Below are 23,073 nucleotides of genomic sequence, written 5' to 3'. Positions count from 1 at the left end.
AATAGAGTATTTTATTTGAATATGCTAAATACAAATGTGCTGAACATTGTAAATTTAATTCTTACTTGATAACTGTTATTATTGTATATAGTTTCCTACGTTTGCATTAAAACTTTTCCTTTTTAATTAACAGAAAGAGGAAATGTTGCAGAATATTTGTTTACACTGTAAAGATGTGTCTCTGCCTAAGACAGTTTCTGATTGGTTTAATAAAGAGCTAACTGGCCAATAGCTTGGCAAGAGAGAATAGGTAGTACTTCCAGGCAGAGAGGAAAACTGGGAGGAGAAATCTAGGCGCATGATTTTACAGACAGACTTGGAGCAACTTGAACGTACCTTACTAAGAAGAGGTAACTGAGTCCCGTGGCAGAATGTATATTAATAGGAAAAGGTTATTAAGTTATAAGAGCTAATTTGGAAAAAGCCTAAGCTAAAACAAAACTTTCATAATTAATAATCAGTCTCTGGGTCACTATTTGTGGGTTGGGATTTCAAAGATAGTCTGACAAGAAAGCTTGTTACATTGCTTTGCTGAGTCAGAGGTTGTATCATAACCCTTCCATGGCAAAAATGGTTCTGACAGTGTGTGTCTGGTTGATGACAGCAAGGTCAATTGGGTTTTACTTGCTTCCTTCTCTCAGTAATCCACTTTATTCCTCAGGTATGTCATGACCTTAAAAGACATAGAGAGTTTTAAGTGTTTGTTTGTTTAGATAAGATGTGCATTTCACCTCATCTGCCAAAAGTGTTTCAGGAAAAGACTGTAATGTCATGGTGATCACCTAAGTGATTGTATTCACTTCAAAATGCTTTAATTCAGTTATATATGACTTTTAGAAAACCTAAGTGTTCTTACCTCCAACATTCTTGTCTCATTGCCTCTGAAAATTGCATCACTTCTTCAGGTTGCTCTGTGAACCCCTGCACACCGCTTGTCATTTTGCTTCTCACAGATTACTACTGCAGATTCTTACACTTTCTTCCTCCACTGATTTGTAAAATCCTTGCCCTTTAGGGCAGATCTATTTTTCTCAGTATACTATCTCAAAGGCTGGGTTTATGTCACAGCATTTTCAAAGTGTTAGGTGAAATTTATATTGAATGGGAAAACAAACCCATAAACTGAGGACTGTGAGGACCAAACCAATATGAGAGCTGAAGTTCCACTTCAGTAAATTCTGAGGCTGCTATAGGGACTGGCATGTTTGAAAGAGTCAATGAATTAATGACTCCTTGTGCTCTGGGATGGAGACTGGAATTTTACATTCAGATCCTTCATTTTTGACTTTGGAATATTTTCATGACAATACAGTCCACTACTTTTATTCATTGGATTATTAAAATAATCATCAAATTCCTAGTTTTTGTACCAACCTGTGTAGTGAGGAGTTGCGGGCAGGCATGCTTTTCGCCTCACCCGGCTCCTGCACGGCTAGCTTAGTCCCAGAAATAACAACACACAAATTGTATTCATTTAAGCACTGCCTGGCCCATTATCTCTAGAGAGTTAGTTACTGACTAACTCTCATATCTTGATATTAACCCATTTTAATAATCTCGTGGTAGCACCACGAGGTGTGGCTTACCGGGAAAGATTCAGCATGTCTGACCTGGTGGCTGGCTCCATGGCATCTGCCTCATTGCTCTCTTCCCAGCATTCTATTCTGTTTACTCCGCCTACCTAATTTTCTGTCCTATCAAAGGGCCAAGGCAGTCTCTTTATTGACCAATGAAAATAACACAATAGACAGATAACCCTCCTCCATCAAACCTGCATGTATACAGATCCTTGGAGTTCAGAAGGGAAACATAACTTAACCAATAAACATAGTAAGTCTACGTGTTTTGTCTACATAGTATGTCTACAGTGACTTAAGTAACAACGGAAGAAGTTTTAGAGTCTCGTGTAAACTAGATGAAGAACCTTGTGGACACTTTCTCTGCACAACTGGTGCTTCATTTACACTTTGCTTTCTTTATGAGCTACTGTTCCTTGGCACATGCATTTTTGGCTGTGTGCATTTCCACCTCACCAGGGGGACCCAGACCTGACTCTCTGATCCTTGCTCTGTGTCTAGTAGGCATTCCTCTCTCCTCATGCATTTGTAGTTCTTCCATAAAGCTAATAACTGTGGAATAACTTCTTTTTCTTGTTCCTGGAGAAGCACAATATTCTTTTGTAATAGACACTGGATAATGAGATAATTTTCACTCTATTTCCAGCCGTGCTTTGTCACTTACTTCCTGAACTTCTGCTGGCATAGGCACCACTTTTACCTTCCACTTTGGCTCTGGAATCATAGTTAGATTCTTCCAGTCTCAATACCTTTGAGTTACGTTTGTCTTCCACTTTCCTCTATTTCATGTTCCTGGGGATTCACTGTCTATATTTGTTTTTTTCAAGACTCTTTACTTTTGACAGCTGGAAAATAAGTAATCAAAGAAAAAGGTTTCTTATTGGGGTTTATCTTCTCTGTTAGAATTCTTTAAATTTGAGTTGAGTCTCTAACACTTTATGCTATTCGCGTTTTACATCAGGTGATTATTTGTTGTCAGGGATATCTTGTGAGTATCAGACACTTTAGTAGCATTTGTGACCATACACACTGGGACTGATAACATTCTGGCCCTGATGTAGCAATTAATGATGTGTTCAGATACTGTGCCACATCTCTTGTAATGAGAGTTACTGATCCTAGGGCATTTTCTGCTTGCTCAATTATTTGTCTCTTTCGTCATTTATCTAATGTTTATCATCTACCCACTGTTTAGCAATTTGGAGATTGAGGTTGGATTGCCCTCTGTATGCTGTGAATATGTATTATCACCATTGGTTAATATTGAAGCTGCTTTGGCCTATGACAGGGCAGTATATAGGTAGGTGGAAAAACTAAGCTGAATGCAGGAAGAAAGGAGAAACCAGGGAGATGCCTTGTAGCTGACCAAGAAGCAAGATGTGAGGTAACAAATCACAAGGCTCATGTAAAATACAAACTATAGAAATAGGTTAATTTATAGTTAGATCTAGTCAGTAAGAAGGCTAAGACATTTGCCAAACAAATGTAACTGATATTAAGCCCTCGGGTGGTTATTTTATCAATGGCTTCAGAAACTAGCAAGTGGGGACCTGGTGGGTAGAGAGGAACCGGTCCAGAGAGAGCAGTGAGACAGAGAAAGTCTCAGTATCCATTTCCTAGGATATAACAGGAATAGAGATGGAAACTTTGTCTTCATGCATCTCACACCTTCCCATCACAAGGTCTGCTCGTGCCCCTCAGTTTGCTTTGCTCTTGGAGGTATGATCTTCACTAAGCTGGGGCTGAAGTAAATAATCGGGTAAGTAGATATACACATAGACAACTTCAGTATTGATTTTACATGCTTCTCATATATATATATATATTCAACAAATAACAATAATAGTGAAATATCTCTTTCTAAACAATTCTGTAGTGATCTTATTTAATGTTATTATAAAATATTAGCATATTTTCTTTTGTTTACTAAGCTTGCTATTTTATGAGAATTAACCCTTTTTGACAACTAGTATAAGCCTGATTCTCCAGAATGAAAATCTGGCTATTACTAAGTTCAATTAAATTTGATTGTAGCAATACCACATTGAGTTCTTCAACATAATACCATAACCAAGTTGTGTGGTTTTTCCTTTTGGCTAAATATGAATGTAGTTTTTACATGACTAAAAGTACTTCATTTTGTGAACAGATAGATTTCAGTTCATTGTATGATCCTCATGTATTTAGGATTAAATAAATTTTACCCAGATATCAAACTCAGAGTAATTTTACTTAAGAAAATAAAGGTTATTTATGACCCATTGAAGTCAATTCTAATCTAATTTTTACTTATTGGGTAAAATATCCCTCATTTTTAGTCAAGATGTTGCATTTTCCTTAAACTTTATGTCAGAGTTAAAGTATGAGAGCAGTCCATTTGTGCTCCTTGTTACCTGGGGTGGAGCACACAAAGACCGTTAACGGTGTCCAGAACAAACACCTGCAAATTAGCCTGATCTCCTTGGCACATTTATTTCTCTGCTTTATGACCTTTCTAGTTCCCCCTTTCTCTTTCTGTGGACTCTGAGGTTCTATAATAGACATGAATTTGGTTGTTACTGCTTCTTCAGAGGATGGGGAGTGGGGATAACGCTCCTAAGTATGACTGTGACTTTTGTTTGCTTAGTCCATCTTCACTAGACTTAACACTGAGTATCTGGTACACACTACACAATTATGTATGCCTTGGATTTAGCTAATTAGTTTTATTTCCAAATTTCACCTATGAAGAAAAAAATACTTTTTTGTACCATGAAACTCAAATTCATATTTTTTCTAATAGTCTGTGGCTAAAACAGGAATGATTCACAGAGGGCTGCACACCGAAGGCCTGCAGTGTTGATAATGCATAACATCTGCACCGAAAGACAACAGCTCTAATGGGATTTCAGAATAAACTTGAACCTTTTATTGCAGAATGTCAATTGTACTTGAAAGAACACCTGACAAACTGCTTACTCGTAGTTGAATACTTGGCAAAATCAGTGGAGTCAACTATTCTAAGAAAATCAGTTGGCTTTTGTTGCAAGTAAGAGTTTAGTTTAGCGCTTCTGTGCAAACACAAGGACTTGAGTTAGATACTTAGCACCCATATCAAATGTCACACATGGTGACATACATTTGTAACACAGCACTGGGAAGGCAAAGACCAGTGGATAGTGACCTACACTGGCTGGCTGCCCTATCTTAAAAGGTAAACCCAGGTCTTGGTGAGAGATTCTATTTCTTAAAATGGGGTAGACACAAGGGGTGAAGAATGGTTCTCAAGGTTGCCATATGTGCATGGACCCAGACATGTGTCTACTCATGAACACATACACAATTCCAAGTATAAGTGGAAATTTGTGAAATGTTGAACGTGTTATCATGAGTTCAACATCTCAACAAATCATTGTCACATATGACTTTTCTGATGAAATCAATAGTGATACATGAAAATATTAAAACATATACATAATCAGCACATCAATTTTAAAAATTAGTATAACTCTTTGAACTATGTTCCAAGTGAGAAATGCATGATATTACCAAATTGTGCCTAAAAGAATAATTCAAAGTGCAAGATAGGTACTGTATGAAAATCAGGTCATTGTCATATAATTTCTTTATTCATAGCTAAACAAAACTTTACCAAACCAGTATATGTTGGGCTCTGTGGTGGCTTCAAAGCATATTCAGAAAAACAGCTTCTAGCTTGTCAGTTACCTCTCTGGAGAATCTTCAGAGACTACAAAGAAAATAATAAACGGCACAAAATACACATAAAAGGAGAAAGATTCTACTCGGTTGTAACCAGTGAAATTACATTTTTAATAAAACAAATAATCTATTTGAGAGTGTAGAGTTTAAAATTATTATTTAAAACTTAGTACTGAAGCACTTTCTCTAACTTTTCATTTCTAATATAATTATAGATATAACTCACATAAATAATGTTTTCAATGTTTATTTTTTACTAAAAGAGGTCATGGGACCAAAACATTAAGATTTTCTACAATGGTTCAAATTAAATTTTACATCTTTTGGGGAAATAGTATGAATTTTCTTTCTATTAAAGCTTGTACATCTTAGTCTTGAAATTTGATAAGTTTAGTTATACAAGCAAAATGTTTCCACGATATCACAGGGATTACACCGGAATCTCTTCTGAAATTACAAAACATGTATTTGCATCACAATTTAGGTTTAGCTCTCCTTTATTTAAATATTTGTACATTGTGAATTGAGAAATAGATTGTTTTCTTTTATTCAGCATATTTGAATATTAAATAAATGGAGGCCACATGATCAACTTTTTAAACAAGATGTCCTGTGCCTTTCTTGTAAAAGGCATTTTGTGCTGGTGAGATGATTCACTGGGTAAAGGCACTGGCCACCACATCTGATGACCTGAGTTCAGTTCTAAGAGCTGACTTGGAAGGAGAGACTCACATCTGTAAATGTGCTTCCCTAGCGCTCTGACCTTACTGGAGAATACCTGAGACCTTTCACACATGCCTGCGGTGTCCACTGCTGAGCTTCTCACTCACCTGCCGTTCTTATCCTCCATCCACCTTACCATCGTTTTTATCGATAACTTTTTATCTAAATCCATGGATTCTTCCTCTTTCTGTATTTCTACCTTCCATACATGAAATATAAGCATTGGTTTTCGAGATTCATTTGTGCCCCTTGTCATGTTGAGTGTCTTTTGTATGGCTGTGTGCAAAATGTGTATTTTTTATTTAGTAGATTTTTTTTTATAAAATACCAATCCAAGTTCCCTCTCCTCCTCCCATTTCTTAAACCCACCCTCCCACTCCACCCCATTTAATCCTCAGAGAGGGTAAGACACATTGCCTTGTAGAAGGTCTAAGGCCCTCCCTACTATATCTAGGGTGAGCAAGATATACATACAAAAAGAAAATAGGATCCCAAAAAGCCAGTACATGCAGCAGGGTTGAATTCTGGTGTCACTGCCAGTGGCCCGTCAGTCTGCCACAGCCATGCAACTGTCAACCACATTCAGAGGGACTACTTTGGTCCTATGCTTGTCCCTTCCCAGTCCGGCTGGAATTGGTGAGCCCCCATTAGCTCAGGCAAAGTGTTTCAGTGGGTGAACCCATTATGGTCTTGACCCCCTTGCTCATATTCTCATTCCTTCTTAGGGTTTCTTTCTATTTTGCTGATAAAACACCATGACCAGAAACAACTTGGGGAAGAAAGGGTTTATTTCAACTTATTCTATCACATGACAGCCCATCACCCAGGGAAGTCAGAGCAGGCGTACGCGGCAGGAACCACTGAGGAGTATTGCTTAGTGGCTCAATTTCGCATGACTTTCTCAGGCTGCTTTCCTGTATCATCCAGCATCCCCAGACCAGCGATGGCACCGCCCTCAGCAAACTCAGTCCTCTTACCTTAAACACCAATCCAGAAAACGATTCACAGGTGACTCACTGTGCCATCTGATAAGGACATTTTTCCTCTTCCAAAATGACACCAGATTATATCAAATTGATATGCTGATCTCCAATGCCATCCATTCATTCTATAAGTATCATTGCTTCCTTCTTCCATGTGGCCAACCAGCATTGCTTTCTGTGTAAATGGCACAATTTCTTTACTCAGTCATGTACTGACGGCCACCTCCACTCATCTGTGATTTGTCTCTCATGGATGGTAAACAGCAAATGTGAATATACAGAGTAAATCTAAGTGTTTAGGGATACATGGTTTTCCTCTGATTTTTGTGATTCCTTTGCATACATACCCAGGGAATCACATAGTTGAATTATGTATTTGTATTAGTTAGTGCTTTTCAGAACTTCCCGACTAATTTCCATTGTACTTAGGCTAATTTATATTCTTATAAACAGTGCATTTGCCTGCCCCCATCTTCACTCGCCTTTTGTTTTATTTTCTTGGTGACAGCTGTAGCATGATTAATAAAAATTCAGAGACAGATACTGGAGTTAAACCTGGAGGCCGGAAAAGCAAAACAGTCAGTCCTTGGCTTTGACTTCTATCTCTGTCCGAAATGGCACTCCTGCCCCCAGAAATCCTCAGTATGACACTGTTCTTTTTATATTTTTTTTTAATTGTGCTACAGATAGCCATGCAGACTGGAGTACAGTGGCAAGAACATGTAAAGGCATAACCTGTGGAGCTCACAGGATAACTTTGTCGAGTGATTGTCTGCTTCTGCCTTTCTGCAAGTTCTATGGGTGGAGCTCAGGTTCTCAGGCTTAGAAGGCAAGCACTTTTACCAACTGAGTTATTTCATCAGCTCAAATAATGCCAACTTTATGTAATATTTCTATTTGCTGCTGTTGTGGTTTTTCTTTTCTCTCCCTACTCTCCCTCACTTTTATCCTTCATCTCCTCCCCCTCCCTTTCTCCCTCCTTATCTCCCTCCCTCTTTCTTTTCTGCTTTGAGGAAGGATCTCATATAACTCCTATTGACTTTAAACTTGCCACATGATAGAAGCAGGCTTGAACCTCTGATCTTTCTGCCTTCAAACAATGATCTTCCTACTTTCACCTCCCAAGTGCTATTATTATGGGCATAGTACCGTGCCTAGCTATATTGCTTCTTTGAAAGTTTTTGTTCAGTTAATTTGACCATTCATTGACTGGATCTTTTGCACGCTAGTTATCGACATGAATTCCCTGTTATGAGAATAGCTCATATTTTTCTCATTGTGAAGGCTGGTTTTTCATTTCATTTTTTTCTTTTGCTGTGTGGAAGCCTTGCAAATTAATGCAGTCTCATTTGTCAATACTTGCTCTTTCCAGAGCTTTTAGATTTGTATTCAGAAATGTTTTGCCCATATCTATAACTTGAAATATTTCTTCTCGGTTTTCCTCTATATTGTTTCAGAGTATGAGGTTTCACACTAACCTCGCTATATGTGTGTTTGTGTACATCTTCATAGGTATTTGGTCATGTTTGATGAGTTTTAGCTTTATTCCATATTTCTGTTATAATACATTTGTGAAGACTTGTATTATAAATCAAAATATAAATAACTTTGGAGAACCTTCCATAAACTCTGAAATGAGTGTGTTCTCTGCAGTTTTTGAATAACATTTTCTGTAGATGTCTAGGAAGCCCATTTCCTATAAGATGTAGTTTAAATCTGAAGTTCTTTGTCTTGATGACCTTTGTACTGGTGGAAGAAGGGTATTGAACATCATTGCTGTTTTGGGACAAATCTGTTCCTTAATGCTCAGTAATGTTTGTTTCATGCAATTGGAAACACCAGCACTCAGCGAGTATGTATGTTCAAATTATGTGATTTCTTTACGTGTTGTTTCTTTTAACAATACACAGTGATATTATTTTCTCCTTTGATGTTTACTTGAAATAGCTTCTATTGAATAAGAGTACGACTTCTTGTTTGTGTCAGATGCCATTTTCTCAGAATATCATTTACATCCTAGCACTCAGGAGCTTGAGCCATGAGGATCACCAGTTGTATTTGGAAGGTTATATAGCATTTAGAAGAGGGAACTTTACTGAATGAGGAGACGTGTTTCTTGAAGTTTTATATTCCAGGCACACTTCCTACTTTTCTGTTCATTACCCCAGGATATGAGTCGCACCAGATAGATATCTTGCCATTATGAATCCGTCATCCCTTTCCCATCATGATGAACTGTTTACTCTGAGATAGTCAGCCATTCTAGATCTCCTCCTGTATGTTGTTTGTTTTGGGGATTAGTCACAGCAACAAAGAGCTTAGCTTATATGCAAACACAAGTGTATATAGTTTTCCATTCTTTTATTTTCACTGTGTGCCTGTCTCACCTGACTATTGGTTATATCTCCTGCAAGAAGCATTCAGCTTTATCTTTTGAATCCAGTTTCCTAATCCTTATTTTTAATTGAAGCATTAAAGCCCTTTACATTGCTTGAGGTATGATTGAGAAGTCTGCATTATCTCCAGTGGTATTGCTGTTCCTTTTGTGTTTGATTCTTTTCTATCTCATCCTCTGATGATATATCATAATTTTTACATCTCCTTTTCTCCATGGGAAGGATTCTGCTGAGGATTTTTACAGTGCTGGGTTAGTTCTCATACACTCTTTTGCTTGCTGCTCATCTAGAAAGTTATTTGTTTCTCTTTCAATTTAAAAGGATAACTGTGTTGAATTTAGCAATATACGTCGGTGTTGGGGAAGGCTGCTTATTCATTTCCTTGCCACCCAGACTCCCAAAATAATCACACAAATATCTGTATTAATTGAAATACTGTTTGGCCAATAGTTTAAGTATATTTCTGTCTAACTCTAATATCTTAAACTGTCCCATTTCTATTTATCTATGTGGTTGTGGCTTACTGGCAGGGTTCTGGTGGAACCTGGCAGACGCGTCTTCAGGCATCTACATGGCTTCTCCCTGACCCCACCTACTCTCTCTATAAATCTTTTCCAGCCTGGTTATATTCTGTTAAGCCATTGACTGAAAACAGTTTCTTTATTAACCAATGCTATACATGAAAGCTCACATCACCTCCTCTTTTCAGTGTAATAAAAAGGAAGGATTTAATGTTAACATAGCAAGATTACATATAACAAAACAAGTATCAAGGAAGAATTATAGTTACAATATTTGTATTACTTTATCTTTTATCATAACTAAGGAAAACTATAACTATCTATTCTTCAACTTTATCAAAGATTCCAGAAGGATATATTACCTAAGTAAATAGGAAGTGCATTGTAAGTAATCTCCAAAACTCTAGAATTGATGGAGACATCTCACTGCCTTGACAGTCACCCAAAGTTCTTCTGTAACACTGGGGAACCCATCTTCAGCCTACTGACCCAAAATGTCTGAGAGACTTTTTCATGAAGCAGAAAATTTTAAAGACAGTTCCACCTATATTGGCAGTTTGTCACTCACTTCCTTCTGTGTACTGCAGAACGTCTGGTAGACTCTTTAATGAAGCAGGAACCCTGAAGAACTGTTTCATCTTCTTCAGGCAGCTTCAACAGTCACTTTTCTGTGGGTCCTACAAGTCCAGTCAAACAGTTCAGGCAACAGCAGTTTCTTGCCCATATGGCTAACAAACTCCATGAGGAGCCTCTTCGATGGCCATTCTTTTTGAGAAGTAGATTGGTGCTGCCAAGACCAGATGTTTCTCAGTGTCATGAAAAGTCCTACTAAGTTCTTAAAACATTTTTAAATGCCATATTCTGTAATCTTTGTAAGATCTGAAGAATATTCATCCATCTGAAATACATCTCTGTACATCTAGAAAACATAACTAACATGGCTACAAACTTGACTATTATAGATGATTATCTATTAACCTGTATTTCTTAATTATCTATTACATTTTTAAATAAATTGCACAAACACTGTCTATGAATCAAATATACACATTCCCTAAAGATGTGTTAGTCAGAGTATTTTACTATACTAGGGAAAGTTACTAACTTGTGTCTCACCAAGAGTCTCTCCAGTCTTAAACACCTTTCTGTGTATCGGTTAACTTGTTTGAAGAAATTTTCCTGTTGAGAGATGAAAATGCAATGTGTTCTACCCATGAAGGCTCAATATTTGCCCCTCACTCCCCAACAGCAAACTCAAACTGCTCCTCTGTATACTTCTATAATATAAGAAAGAGAAGGAACACTTAGTCTTCTTGTAATACTTCTCTTCTGCACAGAGTGACCTTACCACCAAAATCAGTGCCATGAGCCCAACTACTCAATAGTAGGTACTAGGATGGATGGTGCCATTGATTTTTTTTTCCTTTTGTAAGTAGAACCAGGAAATGATTTCCTACCAAAGTATGCAATCTGTGACCCAGTAACCAGAAGTGTCCTTATTCACAACAGTGAGTCTCAGATCTGAGATAATCACAGCTCTGTTCTCTGTGGATTTATTTTTAAAACTTAGAGTGATAATAGGATCTAACATCATTTAAAAGGGAGGTTAGAAGGAAGATTGGCAAGACACCATCACTCATCTTTGGCTCTCATCACACAATGGATACTTAGTCTTTTCTCCTTCACCTCCAATAGACGTAAATTCTTAAAATGTATAGATCACACTAGGAAAGAGGCACATATAACATTCTAGAGAGAACGTGCGTTTAACTGTCAGCAGAAATGACTGCTAGATGTATTGTGAAGAAGTAGGCCAATAAAAAGTAAGCTCTAGAAAGGGAATGAGGCATGGAGTAGGTTGCATTAGAAATCTTCTTTTGGGGGTACGAATAGCTGATCACACAATACCCCTAAATAGCGGGGAATTGGCAAATGGACACAGCCATTAGCATATATTAGTGAAAATATTGACTATATAAGAAATATAGTGCTTTAAAATTTGGCTATAGAAGAGTAACCTTAACAGGCAACAAATTAACTGTTGCCCAAGATGACAGCAGCTACAGTACAAACAATTACAGCAGCAAATGTCTTTTAACAGATACAATGATTTATCTGTATACAGAAGGGAATTGCCATACTGACTCATGACTTATACCCACATTGGCTCCAAATCAAAGGAAATGCAATTTAGTTTCAAATTGGGAAAGAACTCTCTGAAGTGTGACCTTATGAACTGGAGCTCAAGTTAAAATTGCCTGATTCATTTTGATAAAATTCTCTGCGTATTTGTTAATAATTATTGTGGCTCAACTAGGAAATGTGCCCTGTAGAGGGCAAGTGAAGTCCTGAGTGACTGTGTCTTAGCTGACATGGGTGCTGTTATGAAGACCTCTCCCTCCAGAGACGACTTTTACAGAGATTAGCTAACCCTGCCAATTTGTTCACCTCTGAACCATAAACTCCCCCTCCTTGTTCAGGTGAATGTAAAATGCCAGCTCCCTATCCAACTGTAAAAAAAAAAAAAAAAGGCACAAAAGGCTTCTGAGATGCTGAAGCTTCAGTGTCAGAGAGACAAGTCTCCCAGATCTAGACTTTGCAAAGTCTATGGGCCCTTTCTTCATTCCCTGTCCTAGCAGGTCCAGGACCAAAGCTCTGGAAAGATGTGGAATTGTGCCAGATTGCTATATTAGATGCTTGGTCTCCAGATCCTGGTCCTTGAGGATCGTGATTTTGTAAGGTTTTGGATACTTTGGGAAGTGGATACTTTGGAGGAGGTGGGTCACTGGGGAGTCTTTGAAAGTTACACACCTAGTCTTCAGCCCCTTGCTCCACTGCATTGTCCACCACATGGCTAGTTATACCATGCCCACTGGTTTCCTGAAACCATCAGCTAAAATAAACCCTCCCACTTAAGTTTGTGTGTGTTGGTTATTTCATCACATGGCGCAGAAGTAACCAGAATAATATTCAAGTATCATCTTGGTTAGCAAAGTCGACATAATTTTTGTGAAGATCCTCTTCAATAACACGATCATTCTTATACAGATCCGTGAGAAAGCTGGAAACAATTAAAATACAATTGAGAAATTCTGTTATTAAATTTAAATTCAAAGAGAAAAAAATGCAGACTGTGATTGTGTTTGTAAATTTCTCAATAAATATACATATATATGTTAAGATTCCTTTATAAAAATTTACCTTTGTATATATGCATGGATTTGTGGGTGTGTCTTCTTCAGGGAACTTTACCATCTCTTCAGCCCAATAATTAAATATCAAATGGATATTGTCACAGAAAATTTTCTTTTTTTCAGCAAATTTTTTATTTTTTAATAAAAATTTCCACCTCCTCCCATTTCCATCCCCTTCCCCCATCCCCTCTTCCCTTTTCTCTTCAGTCCAAAGAGCAGTCAGGGTTCCCTGCCCTGTGGGTCATCCAAGGTCCTTTCCCCTATTAATATCATATTTCATAATACGTTGATATATGTCTTCAACATATCAACATTCTTGAAAAACAGACATATATGTAAAAGTATCAAAGATGTCACCATTCTGATAAGTTTGAAAACTTCATAGTTCTTTGGTAAAACTATCCTATAAAACAAAAAAATGTAAAACAAATTATTGGTAATTTAGAAAGAGATATTCAGCAATGCTTATATAGTTTTGTTAAGAATAAAAAAAGAAACACCTAAATATTAAAAAATTTTTTAAACAAATTATTTAATATGTATAATTTGTAATATATTCAGAATTAAAATAATATATAAAATGTGTCTATTATTTTATGTGAGGGAAATAGGTAGGGATAATGATAGTATTTCGTGTCCCCAATTTTTGGTAACAGTCTGAACTTACTACAAAATTAATGCCGACATTAATTTGCTGCATTATTGGTGATTACAAAGTTGTTTTTTTTTTTCTTTTCAGCATCTTTAAAAGTTCACACAGTAAATGAAATCTACTATGTACTTAGGGGAGGTACATATTTCATAATGAAATGCATAAAGCAATTAGAAATAAGTAACACTAGTATAAAAACACTCACAAGGTGCTTGCTGGGTTAAAAATGGACAGATTAAATACCTGTGGTAGTGAAAGCAAAATTATGCCACAGAAGATATGTGTCACTGGAGGAAAAACCAGTATGTATGGATTCTGCCTACCCTGAGAGTAACACTAAATACATGCAGCTGTATTTGCCAGTTGAATAAACAAATTGCCCATTAGTGCTTTAATTTGCATAATGATGATTGCTTGTAAGACTCACAATGTTTGAAATATTTATTGCTCAGTCTCCTTTCTTCTCTTATGGATCATTTGTGTATGTTTCTCACTCTGTTCCTTTAAAACGTTTCTCTTTTATTGATTTATCTCTTCAGCCGATCATGAGGGTATTGTCTGCAGTAAGATTAACAGGGTTTTTAGGTTTCACAACCTGTAAATATTTTCCTCTGTTATTATAGACCTTTGGAATGTGTTTGTGCTTCTTTAACATACTAAAAAGAATGATTGCTTTCTGCAGTCGTAAGTACCAGGTTTGCTATCGTTTCTTGCTTAGGCAGGAGCTTGTATAATTTGATATGTTTAGTAGGGAGAGATGCCGCGTTACTTTTCTGAAATGTCTCTCTTGTTCCGTTTTGGTTTCCAGAATTCTTTCTTTTTTCAGCAGAGTTTGACTATTGCTGTACCAATGTACTACAGCTTCAGGAATTATGTATTCTCGTGATTTTATCACTTTGGCTATGCTGTTCTGGCTATTGTTATATAATTCTACTTAGGGTTCCAACTTGGATAAATGACCAAAAAATAAAATTATAAAAATAATAAAATATTCTAAAATAACCTTATTTTATATTTCAAATTAAATTAAATAAAATCTCTAAAAATCAATAGCTGAGAACTTGTATCTTGTCCATGGTGAGCCTGCTTTGTTAATGAGGATATGATGTGTCCCACCTCAAGACAAATTCTCCTTTATTACCCATAACAATATAAGAAGAAAAGTATTATAATTGAATTGTTTGGAAACACCTAATCTTTTCCTCTAAAAATATGCTTAGTAGATAAGTAGAGTCTTTTGTAATTTATCATTACTGAGATGCTGAACTTGAAACCATAATTCAAATCTGTGAACTAGTCAACCTAGAAGCTTATTTTACTGTAAGTTCTTATCTGGTTTTGTAATTGCTTCCTTGATTACAGCTAGCCATATGGCTCCAGCTGTGATTGCAATCTATTCTATATTTCTTTTCCCCTCCCACCCCAAGGCTATCCCAACCATGCCTTTACAACAGTCTTCCTAGATATGGTTCCTAATTTTCTATCATGGTTAGCACTTTTCCACTCACAGACAGCATTTGTGTTCAGTGCCCTTTTTCTCAGTCTCTCCTTGCAGTTTACCCAACCCTCCAGGGCATTCGACCAGGTTTGAACTGATTCCCTCCTTCCACATCTCCTAACATCTGACTTTTTGTCAGATCTTCTTGTATTTCAGTTCAGACTGACACTATGCCCTGAAATCAGCTCCTTGAGAAGAAATTTTTACTGCATCACTCAACACAATCATTGTTATTTTCTGATTCCAGTAAGGGAAAAAAACAATGACAAAAAAATCCCCACTGTAAATTGGAATAAGAGACACCTTTTAAAAATAACCTTGGTCTGTAAGCTCTTGGTCTTTCAACATTAGAGTTACATGCTTCAACCATCCTGAAGGTTTGTTAAACTGACTGCACATGTCTCCAGGTTATAGGCTATGTTCAACGGTTGCCTGTTTTTTGTTTGCTTTGTTGTTGTTTTCTGAAGCACAGTTCTTCATTCTGTCTTTGGTGCACATGTGCCATCCTTCTGCGGCCAATGCCAGCATCTGCAGTTTTGCCTAGAAAGCCTTCCTAAGCTACAGTCAGTACATGGCTATAGGGCACATTGAATGCTGAAGCCTGAGGGCAGTCATCACAGAAAAGTCTTAGTCATTTAATTATTTAATTATTTTTGACTGGCTTGAATACTGAGTAACTGTATAACACCATGATATACTTCGATAGCTCTTTACCTAAAGACTCAGGTCTCTTGGAAGGCAAATCTAAGCATTAGACATCCGTTCTCTTCTCATAATGACCCGGTGCCCTTTCTGATTAAAATTATCAAATAAGCAGTATTTAACTTGAGCTCAGAATGTTGTTAAAACATGGGATGAGTCAACCAAAGTTGCTGGGATTTCATGAATTCATGATTCTGCCATGTCCAGAAGACATTATTTATCCCATGGCCTCTGGCTTTTACAACTTTTTTGCCTCCTTTCTGGGATGTTTCCTAAGCACTTGGGTGTCACTGTTCTCTTCACTTAAACTCACTGTGAGTTTGTATTAACTTCCATCTGCTACATGAAAAGCCTTCTCTGATGAAGGTGGAGGGTTGTGATGTAGGTGGATCTTCTATCTATCTGTTGCTTTCATTGGTTAATTAATAAAGAAAACTGCGTGGCCTGATTGGTCAGAATATAGGTAGGTGGGGAAGACAGAACGGAATTGTGGGAAAAAGAAAGCAGAGGCAGGCAGATGCGATGAAGTTCTGGCCCAAGATGGATGTAGGTTAGGATCTTTCCCGGTAGTCGTGGTGCTACACAGATTATTAGAAATGGGTTAGATCAATATGTAAGAGTTAGCCAATAAGAGGCTACAGATAATGGGCCAGGCAGTGTTTAAATGAATACAGTTTCCGTGTAATTATTTCGGGGGTAAGCTAGCCTGGAGTCAGGTGGTGGGAACACAGCCTGCTGTTCCTTTTGCAACAGAGTTGTACTAGTCTGTGAATACAAGGAATATTTAGAAGGCAATTTGATACTGTGTCCCTTTAGCAAAGTTACAGTATTAGGGCCTATCATCTCCCTACCCAAGTGATCTTGATTAATCTTACAGTAATCAGGTGTGATTTTTCTCCTTTGAAATAAGACTTCCAAGGAGTTGGACAAAGAGAACAGATAGGGGACTTGCAGAGGTAAATATGATCTAAATACACTGTATTCATGTAGGAAATTACTGAAGGATTAGTAAAAATTTAAACAATGACCAGTGTTCTCATGACCAGTTTCTTTACCCCAATTTGTCTTCAAAAAATTGACTGAAGTATCTGTTAAGAAACATGTAATCTAGGCCTGGCAGAGCACACAGGAAATTCCAGAACTTAACGCTGAGACAGCAAGATCACTAGTTTGAACCCAGTGTGGATTATTGTAAGACCTGGTCTCAAACAATCACAAAGAAAGAGGGGGAAGTGAGGAAAGGGAGGATGGTGGCTGGAGAAAGGACAAGATTTTCCAGTTTAACTTTCAAGTCAAGTCTTTGGAAATCTGAATTTTGCAATAGCTTACCACTGTCTACAACATGCACCAAACAGAGGAGCACTGCAGACAGATGTGGAGCTGTGCGGTTGCTCCGCTCTCCTTTCCCAAGTCCCTGATGACCATTGTATTGATTTGGGTTATGCTGCATTTCAGTTGCAGCTTTTAAAAACAAGCTTAATGTTTAACAGGTGGCAAGTACTAAGCTAAGCCCTCAAGAAGTATCACAAATCCAGCCTGGAGCATGATCCCATGGGGCACATCTCATGGACCCTGTTTCTCCTGCTGGCAGCATGTCAGTCCTTTAATGGGGAGAAGGTTGCGGGAACTTTCATTTTGCCAAAGTGCCTGGAAGCCTGTAAGTTTTTGCGAGTCAATTTTTTTGAGAGATATTGGAGTCCACAGGTTGAACTTTTTTTTTCTTTTTTGGCAAGAAGGGTTGAGATTTAAAGCCACAGAGGTACCAACAAACCTACACTGGGCCTTCCACTGACAGTGTGTTCCTCTCTGCTTCCTTGTTCATCCTGGATTTCTGTAGAATTTTGGTTTGGTGGGCATTGGCCTGTGCAGTGGCTTGGCTTGGTGTGCTCAGCAAGGGCTAGTCTTTGTCTAATGTCCTTCAACCCATCCTTTTGAAATCCAAAACTTTTGAACTACAGATCACATATTCATTTTGCTCTGGATCTCTGATTGCTGCTCATCCTTTTCAGCAAGTGCATTTTGCTTACATACTGTCAAGCTGAAGACACAGAGTGCTGGGAGCAGTATTCCAATGTACTCCTAATGGATCTGCGAAGAGCAAAGCCATTTCAATCCAAATAAATGGCATTAATTTTTTACCAGTAAAACATACGGCAGCTTAGAGAAAGAGATAATGAGAAATATTCTTGCCTGAGTCAGATATCACAGTGTTTGTTAAAATATAGCTTGAAAAATTTGTTTAGCATCCCTATCCATGTTAAAATAAATAAAATCTTTCCTTGCAACTAAAAAAAAAGACAGTATAATTCAGTCAAATAGTACTGGACAGAAGTCTTAAAGATACCCTTTCATTGTATTGTACGTGATTATATAGCACTATGTTTTGCTACTAATGAAATGTGGAGAAAGTGTTCTAAATTTAGCTTACATTTGTCTTGTCCTTTTGTCTAATTACTGGATAGAGACAGAGCTACACTAAACACAGAAAACTAGTTGGAGATGTATTTTTAAAAAAAAAAGAGTGAGATTTCATTCTATATATTTGCTTTGCAAAATTTAACAATGCCCTCTCCCTGATAAAAGTGTACAGTTAGTCTCCAATGGGTGATCAGTATCCTTGTAACCTGCATGATGCAGAAGCTTTTCCAAGAATGAGGAGCTGACAAGAAAGCTGACACCATGTCCTGTTTTTTTTTTTTTCAGGTAAACTCTTACAGACCAGATCATAGAGGCAAGGCAATTTCAACCTCCAACAGATAGAAGTTGAAGTGCAGCACAATGTCTAATTGTGCAAGTTTGTAGAAGTCTTAGGAGCTTGAAAGAGTTTGCCATCACCCGGTACTGCTCTGTGTCTTCATTACTCATGAATTTATCTACAACATGATAATTTTTGTCTTTAGAATTTTTGAGCATAACAAGTTGGTTTGCCTCATTCCTTACTTATAGATTCATATGCATGTGATTTGCATTACTTTACTAATAAGTCTTTTAAATTAAATTTTATGTCACTATAGTTTTAGGAATTAGGATCAAGAATTGGGATCAAGGGAATCTCCCAGAAGACTATAAAGTTAGCAGAAGGCTTAGGAGTCTATCAGGTATGGCAGCAAGTATGTGGCATCTCCTTGAAATTTATGATAAACCATATAATGTATTTGTCCTTTGAATTGAATCCTACTGTGTTCAAGATACAATTCTTTCTGATTCACATTCATTGCACAGTGACTAATATAGATAGAAGTGATTCTGTTGGCATACTGAAATATAACAAGCTTCTCAGAAAACTTATTTGCTACAAAATTGTGGGTATCACATTTTTTCTTGTAGATTTTAGAACACAAGCTTCAAACTGGGCTTCCAAATGGGCATAGCCTGTTCTAAAATTCTAAACAATCAGTTGGGGTATACACTATGAAACTGGCTTTCTGCACTCAGAGTTGGGAAATGTCAGCTCGAACCATCTGAGTTCTTACACAGCTTATCCGGGGTTGGGCTTCTGTCTACAGCATCTGGATGATATCATTCAGAAGAACAAGTCTTTAGTCAATGTGTCCCTGATGGGCAGGTAGAAGTATGAGTTGCCTGACTGTGTCTGACCGTACCTGGACAGTGGAATGCTAATTAACCCTGTATCCTGAAGGTCAAAGAAGTCTCTTGGAATAAGCAGAAGTTTACCTGCTCAGCAGAAGGATGACAAATGATTTGCAGTCCCTCTAAGGAGTCCCTACATAAAGGAACTAGTTCCCACATTAGAGTTGAGGAAGGCTGGACTAATATGTTGATGATTTTGCCAGATCAGGAAGCAAGAAAAAAATACAAAACTCTTTTACCGAGGATTGTCAGTTTTAAACACAAAGCTTTCTTCCTTCTCATCTGGCCTTAGCCTCCCTGGTGTGTGTATTACTAGCTGTGTGGTTGTCTTTAACACCTTACCCTCCCAGTACAGCAATTTATAAATGGTGTAGAGCTGTGTCTGCCTTCTTCACTGCTTCCCTAGTACACGACAGTAACTATAGCAGAAGTGGAAAACACATTAAATACTTGCTAAAGGAAAGAAGGTGGGTACAATGGCACTGTGTTTGACTAACAATGAGCCTTTAATTCCGTAGTACCACGAGGTCCTGTACAGTGTGGCCCTACCTCCTCTGCAGGTGACTGGGGTTGGGATCTCTCCCCTTTACAGAATAAACGAATGCCTTGAACATGCTACCCTGTTATAGGGTGGACCACTGGATACAAAGTCAGAAACCAAGTGTTTGTAATGTTAGCTTGGCCATGGACCTCCAAACAACACTGGCATTTTTCTGTGTCTCCTTAAAGTACATAAGCTTTTTGTGAAATTATGTATGTAGACTATGCTGTGAAATTCTTAAACCTGATATAGTTAGCTTTGAATTCATGGGAAATCTCCTGTATCAGTTGTCTTGTCAGGTAATCGTTGTATGTAAATACCAATATTCTGTTAAATATTGAAAACTAAATCCAATTTGTATGATTTTTAGGGTGCAATGTAGTATGAGCCTTACAACATTTCTGAGTCTCCAGTAAAGAACGATTTTCTAAGATCTTATATTTTTGTAGCACAATGTTGGTAGAGGTTGCCTTGAATTTAACAATATTTCTATAGTCAAAAATTCTGTTTCAAAGATAGTTATATTTAAATGTTAACTATGCATACTTTCTCATTCTAGCATTTTGCTTTGGGGCTTAGTTTAAGAAAAACTTTCAATTGCTCAAAGCGATTTTTTGTATTATTTAGTTGATTTCCTACACTAAATAAGGATGCCTTCTGAAGGACATCACAGATATCCTTCAATCTACAATGGTTGCAAACTGAGACCTTTGGATTTTATGATGGTTGGAAATAAAGCAGTTTTAATTTTTAATCTTTTGTTGGTTAGTGCTTTCTTAGTGCTGAACACTGGCAGCTGCTTTATTGGCATATTGATGCTGTGCTTGGATCTTTATCAATATAGATGAACTAAATTCACTTAGATTTTCATGATAAGTTTAACCAGGATGCAATCATTTCACGAAGTGAGAAGCCTTTATATAAAAAAGAAAATATGAAATAAAGGTGAATTTTTCTGCCCCAACATTTATAATTCAGAAAACTAGTTCATTTTATAATTGTACCAGTGTGTGTGAGACAGACAGACACACAGACACACAGACACACAGACACACACACACACACACTCACATACAAGAGAGAGAATATAAAAGTATGCATGTAGAATAAACATGTCTGTTTTTAGACATAATTAGATAAATTGGACTTAGTTTGTATATAACTAGAGCTCTATGATATATATGTATATGCTTGTTTGATTGGAAGTGCAATGATTATCCGTAAGAATATTTGAACAGAAAATGTTTATTCTGAAAAAAAATCATTGAAAAGCCTCAAAATGAGTGTTCAAACTTCTCTGGGGAAATGGGCATTTTAGCAACAGAAAATGAAGAGAGCAGGAATTTCTGAAACCAGAGATATAACTGGCCCAGCAGGTCGCTAAGTCGTTTCTGAAAGATTCCCATTTTCTTCATCTTCTTTGTAGGAGAAAAATTGCCATAAACTTTCCCACTTTGATCATAAGGTAGAAAAGTCAAAGCTGTCAGAGCTTCCTTTCTCTTAGAGGGACTTAGTGTCTGTGTCAAGCACTAGAGATAATAGCTTGTTAACCAAACCACGTGACTTCGGTTGGCTTCATGATAAACATAGCTCTAGGGCTTGACGAGACCTGAATACATCTTTGTAGTTTGTGAGTATAACTATAAGAATAATTCTAACTTGTTCTTTGACTTTCATTAGGGAAAGGCTTCGATGTGGCTTTTGATTGTTACCCGCAAACACTAAGTTTGAACTGTTTCATGTTGAGGGAAGGGTTTAAGGCAAGTTGGCAAAGGCAACATGTTCTGGAATAGAAAAGGTCAGAAAACAATCACAGGTAGTCATTCTGTAAAAAATAAAGGACTGAAAAATCATTTTGCTAATCATCAAAAATTGTACAGACCCATCTAGAAGAAATTTTAAACACACAGAGACGCTGAAGAAACTCTTCTGGTATGAACTATTAAAATAATTGTAGATGAATGTTTATATAAAAGTTCACAAGTAAAATTTTTCTCATTAACTGTGGTTTGGGGAACTTTATCTGAGCTTCTATTAAAGTGTTCCTATATCCAGGCCAGATGGTGACTTCAAGAAGTGAAAGTCCTGTAAGCTGGTTCAGGTCCTGCCTGTTCAGCTAAGATTGGCTGGGGTGGGGACTCCTGTCTGTACAGGGAACTTGTTTCAGATTGGTTGGGGAGGGAACTCCTTGTCTGCATAGGGAGCTAGGGCTGGGCCCTGGCCCTTTATGGATTTCTTTCCTGGAACTGAGTCAGAGCGATTATTACTTGGTTATAGTGCTTCATCGTGTCAGCTTTAATCACTGTTGCTTCTAATAGCTGGAGGAGCAGGGAATTTGATCATCCTTCCTGCTGAGACAGATGGCAACAGAAAAGTCTCTATACACATTCACAAAGCAACAGAGGAAAGGAAAGTGGAACTTTCTGTACTTTTTACTTTAACCTCTGTGGCAGCGCAGTGGGTGCCAATCCGTCATGGTGAGCTATGAAGTCTGGAACAAATCTGTCTCTTTAAATGTCAAATGTGTCAGTCAACTGATTTTAAAATTACTGTTACAAGAGTAAAAAAATGTTCATATTCATTCATTTATTCATTCGTTCATTCATTTATTGCTTGTTTGTCCTTGGGAAAAATAACTGAGTCTCACTATACTAGCCTATGCTTTCTCTGAATATTCATATAACATACTAATTGAAAGACCCTAATTTCTAGGGTTCAGGAAGGATCCCCCAGACTCAATAAGCCATGCTAATGGATGCAAACAGCAAGAGGATTCTTTATTGTCGAAGGCACCAAGGGGTGACTCAATACTCCAGTGAGACTGAGCCCCCCTTGTATTTTCCCAGCCAGTATTTATAGTCATGGTTACATAACGGGGAAGCATAGCAACAGCAACATCATTGGTAAGTTCAAATTAACATATGGGGTGGGTCAACATCAGGACAAAAACAAGTCTAGTTTAAGCCAGTTTCAGCCAGTTTCTGCCCCCTTGGGTT

At 37.4% G+C, this 23,073-nt stretch overlaps 1 protein-coding gene across 2 annotated transcripts in view; it reads left to right on the top strand.

The window, feature by feature from the left end:
- Positions 1-23,073, top strand: part of Znf385d (zinc finger protein 385D) — a 948,781-nt gene that overhangs the window by 123,200 nt on the left and 802,508 nt on the right. The window lies entirely within an intron of this gene.

This window comes from Myodes glareolus, chromosome 5 (genome assembly GCF_982192425.1).
Source record: "Myodes glareolus chromosome 5, mMyoGla1.1, whole genome shotgun sequence".
Classification (NCBI taxonomy): Eukaryota; Metazoa; Chordata; class Mammalia; order Rodentia; family Cricetidae; genus Myodes; species Myodes glareolus.
Note: the sequence above shows the minus strand (reverse complement) of the source record. Positions and strands in the feature narration are given on the sequence as shown.